The following is a 16,575-nucleotide window of genomic DNA, read 5'->3' as shown; positions in this document are numbered from 1 at the left end:
GATCTTTGTATGACCATGCAAACACATCTCTATACTGTTTAAGAGTAGCTACGAAAAGCTTTTCCTCTTCTTCAGTAAGATCCGTGGCAATATATACAGGTTTTGGATCTTCTCTTGGCTCCGCTAGATCTATTCATTTGGCTTTCTCAGGACCGTCGTACGATGTACCTGGTTCCTTCAATTCCCTCATTGGTTGTTGCACTATGATTTTTCTATCTTGTATGGTATAATTCTTATTATATGGACGGTGCATCCATCTTGTCAGAATTCGTGTCCTCATTTGTTTCAAAGTCAGTCGTCCATATGTCTCTGAGGGTTCGCTTGAGCTTATTGTATTCCGTTTTCTTCTCTGTTTTGGTCATTCCAGACCCTGTTGTCCCCCTTTCTTGCGACTTAGTTGTTTGCTTTTCGTGTTTGTTGGTCTTTCGCGGTTTAGTTTTGATAAACCGGCCAGTGACCTCATCTTTGACACAATCATCAGCTTTGACAAGCTTTAGATATCCCGTTCTGTCATTAACAAGAGGCATCCGATTATTCTTATTTGCCCTCGATTTTCTCGTTCTCTTGGATTTATACCGCTCCTGTCGACTAGGTTTTTGGTTAGGAAACTCCTAAAACCTGTCCTGCCTCGACCTGTATTTCCTATTCGTCTCTGATGCACTTGATCTTTCATCATCAGCCTCTATTAGTTGGATTTCATCGTCCAGTGATGGAAGGTCACAGCTTAGTGAATCAGTGAATTCCTCCTCTGTTCGATTCCTATCGTTCACTACAGATATCTCATCAATGATTCTTTTACACTCAGTCTCACGTGGTGGTTCCTCTTGTTCCTCGCTCTCCGATCCTGACTCCAAGATGACGCTACCATTTTCAAGGTTACTAGGTCGTATCCTTCTTCGTCACAAAATTCTGTAGGTGTGCATTCGTTAACACATACGTCCAAGGTTGACAATATTTGAGTCCACCCAAATGGCTCAAATAAATGTTCCGGGAAAGGTTCTGGGAAATAAGCCTCGTCTTCCACGGATCTTTCCAAAACGCATTCCTCTTTGATTATGTCTCCACAATTAGATGCTCCACACATCTAGACATGCGCTTTCATTTACATCCATGCAATTATTTCTTTTTCATTTACAGTGGTTGAATTGAGTTCTTGCACTGGTGTTTTTGCAACGTTTCTATAGCTGTGATCCTTCATGTTGATTTTCGTTATTAGCTCTTCATGCCTTAGGTAGATTTGGTCGTACCCCCAATCTTGTATCATTTTGAGTTGACTCATAAAAGGTCGTCCCAAAATAATGTCGAAGTTGTTCGTTTTTCCGAAATCCACCATAGCAAAGGTGTGCTCATAGTTAACACCACACGAAGTTACAACTATTTGGTCCAGGATTCCCAATGGTCTCTCTACATACCCATCTATGAGTTGCAGTTTCATTCTCGTTTTCTTGAGAGCTGGACGGCCCCATTTCTCCCAAATTTTCTTTGTAGCAATCACCACTCCCACTCCACTGTCCAGGATAGCTATCATTTTTGTATCCTGATATTCAACAGGTAAAGTTGTATTACCCTCCTCACCTTCACAATAATCTCCGACCTTGTTTATGGGCACTGGTTGGGCTTTGGGTTGACCTTCTCGTTTGTTTTCTTCTCCCGTAGGGTTTGTCGAAAGAGGAATATTTAATCCTTTGTGCTTCAAATGTTTCCCCATGTCTTCCCATAAGTGTGGTCTGACTCTCAAGAGTTCGGACAGCGTGATTGTGCATGTTATAGGTGTCGACAGCATCTCTTGAAGACTTTTTGAGTCAACCATATGTGGAATAGTTCTCATTTGGGATGGAACTATCCTTATCTCCGATTGTGCCTCATGTTCACCTATAAATAAAGGCAGGGTTTTCAAGGATTGGGCTTTGCTTTCCACCGAAACCTCCGTTCTCGCATCCCCATACAGCGATTGTATATCGGCTGGATAAAATCCGTTATCCAGGTTAATCTCAGGAATTGGAGCACACTGTAATGTGGCGCTTCCATTCTTTCTGTTTCTAATGGTTTCCCATAAGTGTTGTGGCCATTGTTCTTCAACTTCTGGAATTGGCATTATCGTCATTGACTTAGCGTCATCAGTCGTGTTTGTCACCACTCGATGATCCAGTGACAATATCGTTTCATGCCTGGGTTCGTTTACTTGTTTTGGTTCATAGATTTTTAGTTTTTCTCGCTCTTTGTGAATCAAAACTTCTTGTTCTGGGGTTCTAACCATCTTGGGTTCCATCAACGCCTGGGCTGTTTCAATGAGGTGTTTACACATTTCCAAACACTTTGTTTCCACTTCTGGTTGAGGATAAGTTAACCATCTTTTCTCTAAAGTTTGGTTTGTTTTTAGCCTTGCTTCGTACGCTTGTAATAGAGCATCTAAAGGCTCTAGCACCTTGTCAACCAAGACTGATCCTCCTGAGAACGCTTTCCTCGGCTTGTTGTTAACCTCAGCAGTTTTACTCTCTCTCTCTCTCTCTCTCTCTCTCTCTCTCTCTCTTGTTTGAGTTGCTCTTTCATTTCATGCAATTCGTTTTGCATGGCAATTCGGCTGTTCACCCTTCTTGTTTTCATCCTGTCTCGTTTCGCCTTCCAGGATTTTCATTGGGTTCTCACGGATAAACTCTCATTTTTTGTGGGTATAGGCAACTCTACCCTTTCCTCCACGGACTCGTTTTTTCTTAAGTCCTTGGCTTGGGCTCTGGTTATCGCATTGATTTGGATCATGGGATCGGTTTCTAATCCGCTGCTTGCACTTGGTATCACCCCCACAATATTCATAGTCGTTTTTCCCTTGTTGTCCGGATTCTTTGGGCAATCTGGCAATATGTGATTCACACCACATCCGTCACAAAACCCAAAAATTTTCACTCTTTCACCTTTGAATGGGCAGTTACGCTCCCAATGATCCGTACTTCCATAGCTATAGCACTGTCCAATTGGTGTTTGATTTTGAGAGGTGGTCCCATAGGTTGTCCTGCTCTATTAGGATATCCTCTTGGTTTGTAATTCTGGTTAGCAATGAACATTAACGTTCTTTCGTCTACCAAATATTGATCTCTCGAAGGTTGTGCTACATACGTTGGTGGTGCCATATCCTCGCTATTTCCCCACGATTGATAGGCTTCGTCTGTGTACATTTGTGATTCAAGTTCCATTGCGTAAGGCTCATTCAGTTCCTCATAATAACAAACTTGAAGTGTACTATTTGTCGCTAGTGATGCTTCACAAGGTTGAGCATACCTAATCATGGCCCTATTTTCCTGTGGTAATGGAGGTTGTTGACCTAACACAGGTTGAGGTATGTCTGCTCAAGCTCCCAGATTCATATTTGGTCCAACTTGATATCTTGGAGGAGGTGGTTGGGATGGTCCTGCTGGAGGTCCATACGATCTTTCCCTCACATAGTTTTTGTTATAAAAACACTCTTCCATGCTATGATTTGTCCATTTTTGTTCTATGGCGCACCATTTCAGTACTCGTCCATTCGCAACTGGTGCTTTCGGCTGTTGTGTGCACCACAGCGTCAGATGATCCCCCCCACATATGTCACACTTCCTTGTCTGAGTCTGTCTCATCCTGGATTTGATTTCATATGTTGTTGCATTCTCTTCGTGACCTCCTCTATCAATTGATCAGCTGTCGGCATCACGGATGCCTGAGCATCTTTCTTGGCAGAGGGTTCTCTTTTAATCGATGAAGAGCCATTGGTTACTGAATCAATATCCTCTGACACTTCCCCATATGCTTTGCAGTTATCGACAAGATATAACGCTTCCCTTGTAACCTATTGAAATGTACTACAGGCCTTCAGGTGAAGGTCCTTTTTCAAGGTTTCATTCCTACGTCCTTCAACGAAGAGCACAGACAATCTCTCGTCCTACGGTAATTCCCTCCTCGGGCACCTCTCAATGTATTGCTTGAATCTCAAGGTTGCTTCCTTCACTTTTTCATTCTCCCTTTGTTTAAAAGCGTATATCTACGATACAGTATTATGCTTTATACCCCGTTTTGAGAATTCTTCCGCAAACTCACGCAATACATGTTCAATATTCGGACAAGTTTCAGGGTTTAAAGGTTGAAACCATGTTAAGGCCGTCCCTTCCAAGGTCAGCCCGAATCCATTGTATTGAGTATGAAAATCAGCGATCTGTTCTGCTCTTAAGACTTTCTTGAAGAGCAATACATGGGCATATGGATCCCCCGATCCGCTATACTTCTTCGGCATGCACTTCGCTACTTGGGATGGCCTGATCCGTCTATAGTCTGTGGTCAATCTCATTGCTCCCGTGTCTCGACTTAATCGTTCTCGTGCATCATTGAGGTCGTAGGTTGCTCTCGTTGACTCCCCCGCCCCAAATCTACTACTAGGAGGAAAATGTGATGGGATGGCTGCAAATGTCGGACCTACAGTCGTATGTGTAGAGATAGGAACTGCACTACCTCGATTCGTAGCCATTTATTCTCTGGAATGTAATGTTCCCATGGGGCTTGGCATCGAATAATGGGGTCGGCTGAAAGAATCAGCTACATGAGTCTTCCCTCCACCTGTGGTCAACGGTTCTAGCATGACAGTTGTAGGTGCTGGTCTTAGTGGGCTTGGAGTGACATAATACTGATGAAGTGGTCCCCCAAAGTACGTATATCCTTCCAATTCTTTTTTCTCAATTGCTGCATATCGTCTTCCATACTTGTCGTATGCTGCAATTTTCGTTTCCGCTCCCTCTGTGTAAGTGAAGACATAAAGTCTTTTCCACTCAGTCATCTCCCCGACGTAGGGTTCCTCGCATCTATAATAGAGATCTCGCTCTCCATTATTGTACTTGTATAACCCCAAGTAAACATTATCCGTGTTGATTCTCAACGTTTCGTTTTCTCGCCTTAATCTCGCATTAGGCAAGCTCATTGTTGGTGCCTTTTCCTCATGTTCCTCGTCTATTTTGGCTTTTGTGCCCATCAATCCCCACTTGTCTACAATGTTAGGATTCAGGACTACCAAGTACATGATACCCTCTTCATCCAGGTACCTGTCTCCGCTATAGCTCACAGGCACTAAGTCCTTGAACTCACTTGGTCTATCTTCTATTTTCACACAGTAGCGGTCCATACCATCTTTGTATATTTTGGCACCTTGCTTGTTGTCATATTGATACTTGATGAACAATAGCTTTAGTGTGGCCGAGGGGTCCGATGGTCCTGTTGCCATGTTTTCTCTTCCGTTTAGTTTTATTTGTCCCAAGTGTTCTGTGAAATCCTCGGAATATCTCTCTGAAGAAGTATCGAAGATGCCTTCTTCAAGGATCGGCTCTAACGGTTGTACTATCCCTTGGTTTACACTCTCCTCTGTTGATGCAACACTCGTTTGATCCGCTAAATTTGGGTGTCTGGTGTTGATTTGTTTTCCCGTCTCAAAAACATGAAGAAAGTGGGATATTGACTGAATCCAAACCTCTTACCTGGAGATGGAAAGATCTTCCAATTCCTGCGACTGCATGGACTATTACTTGATCGGTCTCTGCAAATGAATACATTGGATGGCTATGAGATCACTGTGTCATTCCAACTGTCAGCAAATTCATCACTTCAAAATGATCTCAACACAATTTTGCTTGCAGATTATTAACAGTATGTCCAATTTGAGTTTTGACAACTCTTGGTATCTTAAATAATCTAGGTCTATGAACAGGTCAAAAATGAGCTAGATCTGGGCCAGAGGTACACCGATCACGATCGTACTTATGAGCCCAAATCAGATGAAACTTCACCAGCTTGTTCACTGGGCTATTTTAAGACTACTTGCCAGACACTTTTGTATTTGGACTCAAAAAAGTCAAGTTTTTACCAATTCTTGGTTGGAAGTGCCTGTTTTCCCAAATTTATCAGTTTGACTAGATTTTGATGTTTGATTTGGGATTTGAGAGATACCTGGATTGTCCTATGTACAGGCTATCCCTCTGTATGATTCCTTCCCAGTTTTGATGTGTTTTGGTCTACTGAAAGTCAATTTCTAAGCCAGTTTAGCAATTTTTGACTTGGATCTGTATTCAGATGGTTTGACAGGTATTTTGAGGTTTCTGGCTCTAGATCCTTTAGACTTTTATGTTTGTATACACCTGAGGATCCCACATATGAAATCTGGTCAAAATCTGACACTTAGGTACACCGATCGCGATCGTACTTCTGAGCCCAAATCAGACCAAACTTGGCATGCTTGTAGACACTGATGTTTTAAGGATATCCCCAAAGTCTTTTTGCATTTGGATCACCAAAAGCCAAGATTTTGCACTTTCTGGGTCTGTCAGGCTAGTTTTATCCAAGTGGCCTGCTTTCCTTGATTTTTGATGTTTTTGGGTGTGGTTGCTTTAGACAAAGTTGTTTAGAATCTTATCACGAAGGCACATGTAAAATCTTGTACAAATCTGATACTGAGGTACACCGATCGCGATCGTAGTACCTGGGCCAAATCTGATGAAATTTTGTCTGCTCCCTCTGACAAGTGTTTCCTAGTGTTTTGTGCTACCACTTTGTGATTTGAATCAATATCAATCCTGTTTGGTCAGATTTTCAGATTTTCAGAGTCTTATGGCTTTTTTGGCCAAAGTTATGGTTTTCTGGTTTCTCGGCTCTGACTTTTGCCCCCAGTCTGACTGGAATGTGATTTACTTCTCCTACTCCTAAGTACAGAAATAAAAAAACATAAGAAAATGAATCAAACAAAACAAACACGACAGATTTCGGGTGATATTTCAGTACTCAATCGAATTAGAGAAATGGTTTTCTGGTTTCTTGGCTCTGACTTTTGCCCCCAGTCTGACTGGAATGTGATTTACTTATCCTACTCCTAAGTACAGAAATGAAAAAACATAAGAAAATGAATCAAACAAAACAAACACGACAGATTTCGGGTGATATTTCAGTACTCAATCGAATTAGAGAAATTGAAGAGCAGAAATGCTTTAACACACTCACTCACAGCTCCCTAAATCTCCTCAGAGAGAGGATCTAGCCGGTCCACTGGCTCTAGACTCCACTAAGCTCTAAACCCTTGTCTAGCAGCCTAACTGAGGTGTAAAATGGATTTGTGGATTGATCTTTTTTAAGGAGTCTAACTGCGCACTCGGTCACTCATCACCTAAGGTGCATTCCCCGACAGCGGCGCCAATGTTTGCAGGTCGCCGCGATGGACGTCCATAGAATAGCTCTCAAGCATCAACATATTTATCAATACAGGGGAAGCGACTCGGATGAGGCATGGAAACTCACTAGGGTGTCAATCCTAATGAAGTGAACTCGAAGAGATGCAACTATTAACTCTACAAGTAAATCAAACGCATTACCGCCAAGTATTCAACCTATGTCCTCCTACACCGTTCTTCAGTCATCACGCCCGTTTACCATGCAAATCATATCGGAATCGCACGAAACTTGAAGGGAAGCTACAGGGGATTATCATGAACATATCCTATCACTGTCACAGCATTCTGGAGAGGTACATCGATCGCGATCGTTCGTCCCCAAGTCAACAAAAACAGCGAACAAGTGATCCTAATGGGTCGTTTTAGGGTCCCTAATGCCCCTCCTAGGGTCAAAACAACATAAAACACGCATATAGACACTCAAAACGGCGATTTAAGGCCTCAAACTCGTAGTTGAAAACCTATACCAAATCTTGAATGATTACACTTGAATGAAAGAGCAAGATGAGAGGAACACAATGCAATAATCAAATCTGAATTTGGATTACCGTAGCCGCAATGGCGAAGATTACAAGTTTGAACAAGAAGGAGCTCTCAAACATACGCTGTCTTCTCAGTTCTCCCTTCAAAATATTTTTCTCCAACTTACAAAAAATGACCTTCATAGATTAGGTCTTTACAAATGGCTTGTCCGGCCATAAGCTCATAAACATCTAACTGGCTCTCTAATATAAAATTGCTCCCATAAGAATAATCATACATCCTTTGACAAATTCTCGGCTTAGAAATGCTTCCTTACAAAAGAATTTTACAATGGTTTCTCAGAAAAATATGATCCTTCTCTGGAAACGGCCGCTTGTTGCTTCGTCCGTCAAACAACATGGAAATATACTGCAAATATGCATGGAAATATATCTTACACTACAAGAGACGAGGCACATTGCACTGGTCATTTTGATGGCTAGCACTGAAATATCTGTTGCAATCAGCATCCCTATGAAAATTTTCATGAAAAAGGAGTGGGAATTTATTGTGCAAAGTTTATATGACATGGGTTTGGACATAGATTTTATCAGATTTGTTAACGTACTCTTTGGGAATCCAATTGCTAGAATCTTTTGTAAATGGTACTCTCAGTGAGGCTATCCCCCTTCATAAACCCATTAAACAAGCTTGTCCCTTGTCTGCTTTGCTTTATGCAATTCCTTTTGATGCCTTGGGCTGGAATGTCAAAGATGCTATGTATCAAAGGAAGTGAAAATCTATAGACATCATTGGTTTAGTTAAACAGTTATACTTGCAGTAGTTTGCTAATGAAATCAATGCATTGGTAAAGAAAGACTTGCAATCTATTGAGAATTTTTTGTCTTTCCTTAACACTTACTGTTTGGCGAGGGTGAAAGTTTCCATTATCAATCTTTCTAAATTACGAGATCTCAAAAGGTCCCTACCCTATAACTATTGCTCAGGCCAAATGCAAAGTAATTGAAGAGGGTCAAATTTTTAGGCTGCTAGGAATCCCAATGGGCTTCATTGTCTCCTTCAACCAAAGATGGAATTGGGCGCTAGAAAGATTCAAGAAGAAACTTTTTTTTTGCTAGAACCATCAATTCAGCTTATCTGCTAGAGTATTTGTTTTATATCACTACTTACTGTCTATTTTGGTTTTTTTCTTGTCTTGCTAGTCTCCAAGGAGGATTGGGAATTCTCAATCTACAACACCTCTCTAATAAGTTAGCCAATAAATGAAATATGAGGGCATCCTCCTCCTCTGACTTCTGGGCTATGTTGATCAAAGAAAAAACCAATTAGTTTCATTTAACTGAGGGGGTGCACTACTCAGAACCCCCTATATAACGTGTGTTCATTGTTTCATTTAAATAACATGACTCCTTATTTTAGGATTTGTTTCCAAGATAGAATATAAAAAGCCCTTTTGTTAAATTATATCTTTCAATTTTCTTAAAATGTTTGTGTTAACACCCCCTCCTATTGATAACTCATGTGGTACATTAACATAATCACATAGTACACCCCTCAAGCCATTTAAAGGGCTACAAAGCATGGTCTAGGCTTTCACTACACGAGGTTTTAATTTCAAGTGCTAAATTCACACCTAGAGGGTCTCATCTTGTTTGCCGGTTCTGGAATGCTCGAAACATTCAAAAGTCCAGTTGACCTTCTCCCAAAGTTTGAGAATTTTTAGCTGAGTTTTGGATTCACAATTCCATGGTTGGCCATTCAAAAGGTTGGGAGATGTGCAAGAGGGCTCACAAGTAATTCAGAGCAGGCATCAGATGTTGGAAAGATATATATAAAGATGAGAATTTTCCCAACAAAGAGGATCTCATCATATCACTCAAGGTTGCGCAACTTTGGTTTCAAAAAGGCGTTAAAAAAATTAGTGTTGGCTACAAAGATGTGCCAAAGGTCAATCGTCCTCTCTCTCCCAAATTTGTACTCACATCTATCTTTATAAATCTTCTTAGAGCAGCATGGATCCAAGTCTGGTTAGAAAGCTCAACCTCAAATGGGGTTTATCCTGGAAAGCGAAGCAATGGGAATACATATATTCAAGTGCATTTGGACCTACCCTCTTGCCATAAATCATATTTGTCTCATGTAGCTAATCCTCCACCAACGTGTTTGGACAAGCACAAAAGCCAAGAGGTTTGGGATTTTAGATGGAATTTTCCCCGGATGCAAGTGTCATGAAGAATCTCTTGTCCACATGTTCATGCACTACAAGTTTAACATACTAGTCAAATCAAAGCTTCAACAATTCTCTAGGGTTGAAGTCTTAGTTCTCAATTGGAGATTGTTATTACTAGGTGAATGTAGTTTTGCTAATGTACCTTTATGGACTTGTCTTCGATGGGTTGTGGAGGATTTGGCTAGAAAGGAACAAAACCCTTTTTGGGCTATCTCACTATCCCTCTTCAATGCCCTTGTCAATCAAACTTATTGGTGCTATGAAGGAAATCTATGGATTGATATCTAAGGCTTCAGTTATGAAAGTCAAAGAGCTTCAAAAAGCCCTTAAATGGCAAAGATGGAGATCTATTATTCTCTCCTTCTATGAACCCTCTGGAATGTTCTTGATCCTTAAATATTTTGCCTCTTTTTCAAGATTTTGTTGATGTCTCCCCTTCCCTTACTTGTTTGGTTTGTACTCTCTTAGACAAGATTTCCCTTATCTTACCTTAGGAGTGTTTGTATTTTCTTTTTCTTTATAATTTAAGCAATACTTTCTCTCAAAAAACATTAAATAAAAGGTCTCATCGACAAAGTAAAGCAAAAGTTAATAATATGTTAATGCTTTCATAAGAATAGATAGGTCTAGTAAACATAAGAAATAATAAAACGATTAAATGAAATGGGTACTTAAATGAAAATATCCTTTGACAAACTAAAATATTGCAATATCTTACATCATGGGATTAAACGTCTATGAATACACTCCATAATGCTTGTTCTAGAAGGCCTTTTTTGCAAGTCAAAGAAATTGGAATAACCCTTAAGGTGGCACGAGGATGCCTTAAGGTTTCACCGTTTTTCCAAGCTCCTTAAAGTAGTGGAGAAGAAGTATAGATTAGGATTGAGGTTAGCCTCTCAACCCCAATCCTTAATGTCAAGCATACCATCATCATCATTATACGTAGGGGATGCCCACCCTGAGCACTAAGTAACACCTATGTTTTGTGTGTTGTTGGAGGGGGGGGGGGAGGGGGTCTCAGCACTAAAGGGCACGGGAGAAAAGAGATGGCATCCGTGGTGGGGGTCCAAAGGGGGAATCTCGAGATGAATGGATGGCGTAAAAAAATGGGCGCCGATCGCAAGCACAGAGACTCGAACCCTCGCCACCACCATGAGAGCCCACTGCTCTAACTGCTATGCCCGCGACGGGGAAGTTGACACATGGGCAAACCATATAATGATAAATAAACCTGGACAGCCCTCCTGCTTGTCCAAGTTTACCTTTTCGTGTCTTAGTTTACCCCGGCATCGTACGGTTGCACGTGTCTTGATCATCGTGTTGTGGCTTCGCTGCCATGGATCCCACCGCTTGGGCTTCAATAAATGGTCCGTGCCCTTTAGTGTTGGGGGGGGGGGGGGGGGGGGGGGTGTAATGGGATCAAGGGCGGGAAAGTTCACACACGAAGGTCAAGGAGATCGCAATCGTAGATGTCAAATCAAAAACTAAACTTGGACACGCACTAAACCTGGACAACCTGGGCAATGCATGTCAACTTACGATATTACATCGTAAAACGGTTGTGGATACATAATGTGCGTGTGGGTGAGGTGGTTAGCCTATGTGACCCTAAAATTGGACTACGAGGTCATGGGTTCAAATCTCATCGGTGCACCTTGTTTTTTCTGCTAGCCAGGTTTAGTGAGCCTTGAGATTCCGACCTCCAACCCCGACCATCGATCCCATTACTCTCCCACACATTAAATATAGATGTTACTTAGTGCGCCCAAGGGATGTCCACTCAAAGGAGAGGTAATCATTATGTATTAGCTCTCTCTACCTCCAATAATTGTACATGTACCTCAAAAAGGTGTAGCTAGAAATGTGCATGTTACACCTTTCCCTTTTTGTCACATCACATCTTGTCTTCCTAATCCTACAGATTATTACTTCCCCCCTCTTGTGTGGAAGGCATTACCGAGCCTCTCTGTAGAGAAATCAGCTAAGTTTGCAGTGGTTTTTGGTGAGGATGAGACTCGATCATCTACAAAATCTAGAGGCTGGTGTTCCTCCTTTGCATGTGTACACTGTTGCGTTGTGTCATTGGCATATGATTTTCTTTTATGAAAGGTAGCTATTATCATTTGAAGGTTTTAAGGTTTTGAGCCCTATCCGATATTCTTCTTAAATTGCATGCATGCATGCAAGTGTGTGTTTGGTATCTTGAGAGCTCTGCCTTTTTCGTTTTGCATTGCATGCATGCAAGTATATGTGTTTTGAGACAAACAAAAATTTAAAGCTTAATAGCGTAGTGAAGGTTAACATATACAATGAGGCACTTTACAATACCAAATTTTGCATTGGCAAGGTCATCCATGTGATAAAGAGCAGTTCGGAATCTCTTTGTGGAGTTTTACGTTACTGAAATGTCTCCAAAATAAAGGCATACAGGAATCATGCTTAGGTGTTTGGTTTGGTAGAATGAGGGCATATCTAATGAGCTTCATGTTCCACATTGCGGGGGGGGGGATACCCTATTCTGACCAAGTTTTTTTATACATCCAAAATGTGCAAAAGCCAAGAAAGGAGTCGAAGAACCTATAGGGGCAGGGAAAGAGGCCAAGCACGGGGTTGAGGCCAAGAATGAGGATGAGGGAGAGTCCGAGAAGGGGTTGGAAGCCAAGAAAGTGGATGAGGGGGAGGCTACTATAGGGGTGGATGCCAAGGAGGGGAAAGGGGTAGATGATGCCAAGAAAGGGGAAGGGGCACAGGACATGAAGGTGGAAGAGGTAGAAAGGGGAAAGCCAGGCACTATAAAGAATAAGGACGAGACCGAGGATGCCAAGGAGGAAGTGGAAACAGAGTACGCAAAGAAGGAAGTGGTGGCAAAGGATGCAAAAGTGGACAACACCGACTGCAATGTGGATCCAACTACCAGTGATGCTGTACAGAATTTGACAGGTGATTCTACTGATTTGGTGACCCTGTTGGAGCTTTTTGTGTGTGCAAAGAAAGAAGTGCAACCGCATCTTTGGCCAATTGTCTCGTGCATACAAATTGTAGCCCTTCTTACATGCTTATGTATTTTGCACAATGTGCTTTTCATTTCACTGAAATTCAAATTTTGGCCTTTGTCTTTCATCTCTTGTTCTCTCTATGGTATTATGGTGCAGTGTTTAGATTGTAAATGTGTTCCAATGTTACTATTCATTTCCAAACTAGGTATTGCACACTACAATACCAATTTGGTACTATTTAGTACCAAAATTGGCTCTATTGAGTACCAAACTTGGTACTTTCTGGTTACATACCAGTTCTCTTTTTTTATATGATAATTGCAATGTCTATTTGCCTCCACTCATTTGGATTGTTGGTATTGTTAGGGATTTGATCCCCTTGACCTAGGAGATTCTTGAGTTGTTGTACTTGGTGAAATTTTGTATCACGACACATAATGTATAATGGAAACCCACTCTTTTGGTACACTGTCTTGTATCTTGATCTCTAGTGTCTTTCCTTGTGTTGTCTAGTAGTTTGTAGTCTAAAAGAATATTTTTTAAAATCCCTGACATTGGTGTTAATACAATGGTGAAAATGTACAAAATTTGGTGCTAGCACAATACCAAACTTGGTGCTATTCTCGATACAAAATTTAGTGCTAGAATATTATCAAACTTGGTGCTATGAAGTACCAAACTTGGTGCTATTCAATACCAAACTTGAGCTATGAAGTACGAAGCTTAATTCTGTTTATCATAACTTTGGTATTGGTTAGCTCCCTTTGGTACATGAGATTATGCAAATAATGGGCCACAGTAAAAGTTTTGGTACTGCTTGTCATCACTTTGGTGCTAGAGTTAATGTACAACAATCTCAAATACTGAATAGAGGAAGTGAAGAATAACTAGAAAAACATTGAATCATGAGGAAAAAAATATGTATTCTATCTAGGAGAAAAAGCCCACTGAGGGGTTCTGGAATTGTGTTTCAAGTAACATGGATTAACCATCATCACTCTCATCAGCATCATATGGCATGCTATTATATATGTTCTCATATAATTTAGTAGATAACTTGAATTGATTAAGGACTCCTACAATAGGCTCCATCGGGAAACGTATGGCTTTTACAAGATGTGAGTAGATCATGACTATATTTATCAGTTTTTCCTTTGACTTGGCCATAGTAGAAGCCTTCAACAAGCTTCCCTCCTCTAACAATCTTGTTATGCCACTTATCGTTTCATGCTCTCAACGTCAGGAACAACACTTTCATGCATTTGAGGTAGATCTTCTCTTGAGCCTCAGCTACCTTGACTTCAAAGTTATTGCTAATGGACATCATTCCACATAACATTTCAGGGCATCCTTCATAGAGTGGCAGGTTAGAAAGTTGGCTCATTGGCATATAATGTGATTATCCATCATCATCCTCTTTGTCATACCTTCGTGTATTACGAGAATCTGTTCATGGTTTGATGTAAACATATTTCCATTCTTCTATGTGCATTCTATTTTTGCATCTTCTCTATAACCCACTCATACATGGATCACAAAAGCATGAAAGTGTTCAAAAGCATACACCCCACGGGTTGTAATTTGAATACCCATCAGCACAATGAAATGAGCAAGATCCAATGATGCACTTACCGTCCTAGTGGAGATTGGGTTGCACATCATCCCCACCAATTCCCTAAGAAATGCAAGGATACGTTACGTTGGGTTCCTAAATGACTATTGGAAGCCCAAGGCTACTGTGACATCAATGACAAGATTGGATACCTAAATGTAAGTTGTGTTTCTCCCTATCATCTATCGAACCATGTAAGCCAAGTCTTATAACTCCAAAGACAATCAAATATTATGGAAAGGAAAAAATTACAAAGTACTCCACACATATTTCGGAGCTAGTTTGGGTAGCGAGACTGATCTGTTCCACCTAGCTCAGGAAAGGGGGGAGCCAATTGAAGCTTCTAGCTCCTCATGTAGTTCATTCAAAGAGATAAAAGCTTCTACAAAACCCGCACCTACACCTGTAAATTTCCATGAAAGCACCAATGAGTCTATGCCCTCCATTGTAAATTTTTTGCCTGAAGGAACATTTCGTGTTAATTCATGGGAGAGTACCTTACCACCCTACAACTTGATGAAACACCTAGGGTGGTGGAAACTATTGACCAAAATCCTTAACTTGGAATAATAGGTTTCAAAAAGTGAAGACATATATGATCTAACCAAGGAAGGGGGAGTACTTACTCACATCCATTATTCGCCCGCTTCCCTCTTAAACTTTTCTCCCTGACCTCTTAGCTTCCAAATCTTAGGGAATGTGTGTGTGTGTGTGTGTGTGTATATATATAGAGCCTTCTACTAAAACCAAAACAAAAACAAAAAAGTAAAAGAGAAAGAGCCACCAAACAATGAGATTGAAACATACAAGATCTGGTCCATAACCCAAAACTCACAATGACAGATCATGCACGATGACACAACCCTTAAATTATCTACAAACTAACCAAAATCTATCTGTGTGTACAAATATGGATAGTTCACCACGGTCATCCACTCCTACTTTTGGTGAGAGGTATCTTCTTTGACTTTCTCAAGTGTCTCACATGATCTATCTTGTACTTACCTCCGAATGGGACCTGGTAGCTAATCTAGCATGTGAGGAAAATTTTGAGACTTTCGAATGGCAGATGTGTCTATTGACCACGAGTGAACCCTATGTGATAGAGGATACTGTCCCATTGGCACATGCTTACCCATTTGCACACAATGACTACCCACGGATGATAGCATTCTTGATTAGCATATATACACGGGAATATAAAGAAGAATCAATAGATGACACTGAGGAAGCCTATGATCTCATTGAGGATGACTATATTTATCTTGATGATGAGGATAGAGGCCTAGTCTTAGGACTACAAGCCAATCTATACAATAACCTCTTTCCTTGATCCTATAGTGTGGTGCAAATAGATAGGTTAGAATTCTATATTGGTTTTAATTTTGTTCAATAAAGGGTTGATGCCTTTTCCCACACTAATGTGCTTCCTAGAGGCATTTCCTCTTGTTTGCTAATTTGTACAAAAATGCATTGCAGTAGGGGCTCCCAATCTCAGAAAAATAAAAATTCTTTCAAAACATTTCAAATGCATAAGTAAAGGGTAAGCGAGGAAACAAAAAGCCCCATGAAAATGAAAAGTCATAGGAAATGAAAAGCCCATTCAAATGGAAAGTCAAAAGACATTTCATCCCATATAAAAGAAGTGCATTTCTTCTCCATTACCTTTCTTTTAGCATTTCCCAACATTTGTAGGTAGGATTACACTAAAGATAGGTTTTTTGAAATTTTTGAAATCTTTTTTGATCTTTTTTTTTTGAAGCCATTAGGAATACCTTTTAATTTTTACAAAAACGCATTGCAGTAGCTCGGCTTTTGAAAATCATGCAATCTTTTTCATGCCCACTCATCAAATCGAGCACGGTTGCCATCACAAACCAGGTGTTTCTTGACTATTATTATTGCTTGTTGTCTTTGCTAGCATCAATGCTTTCCCAACTTAAGCATGATTGGTAACAAAGTATTTAACATGTTTGCTTAGTATTCTATCTTAGATTCAATATAGTTTTACATCATAGTCCCTTG

This window comes from Adiantum capillus-veneris, chromosome 27, assembly GCF_014529385.1.
Source record: "Adiantum capillus-veneris isolate H3 chromosome 27, ASM1452938v2, whole genome shotgun sequence".
NCBI lineage: Eukaryota > Viridiplantae > Streptophyta > Polypodiopsida > Polypodiales > Pteridaceae > Adiantum > Adiantum capillus-veneris.
The sequence above is the reverse complement of the archived record's forward strand: the minus strand, read 5'-3'. Positions refer to the sequence as shown.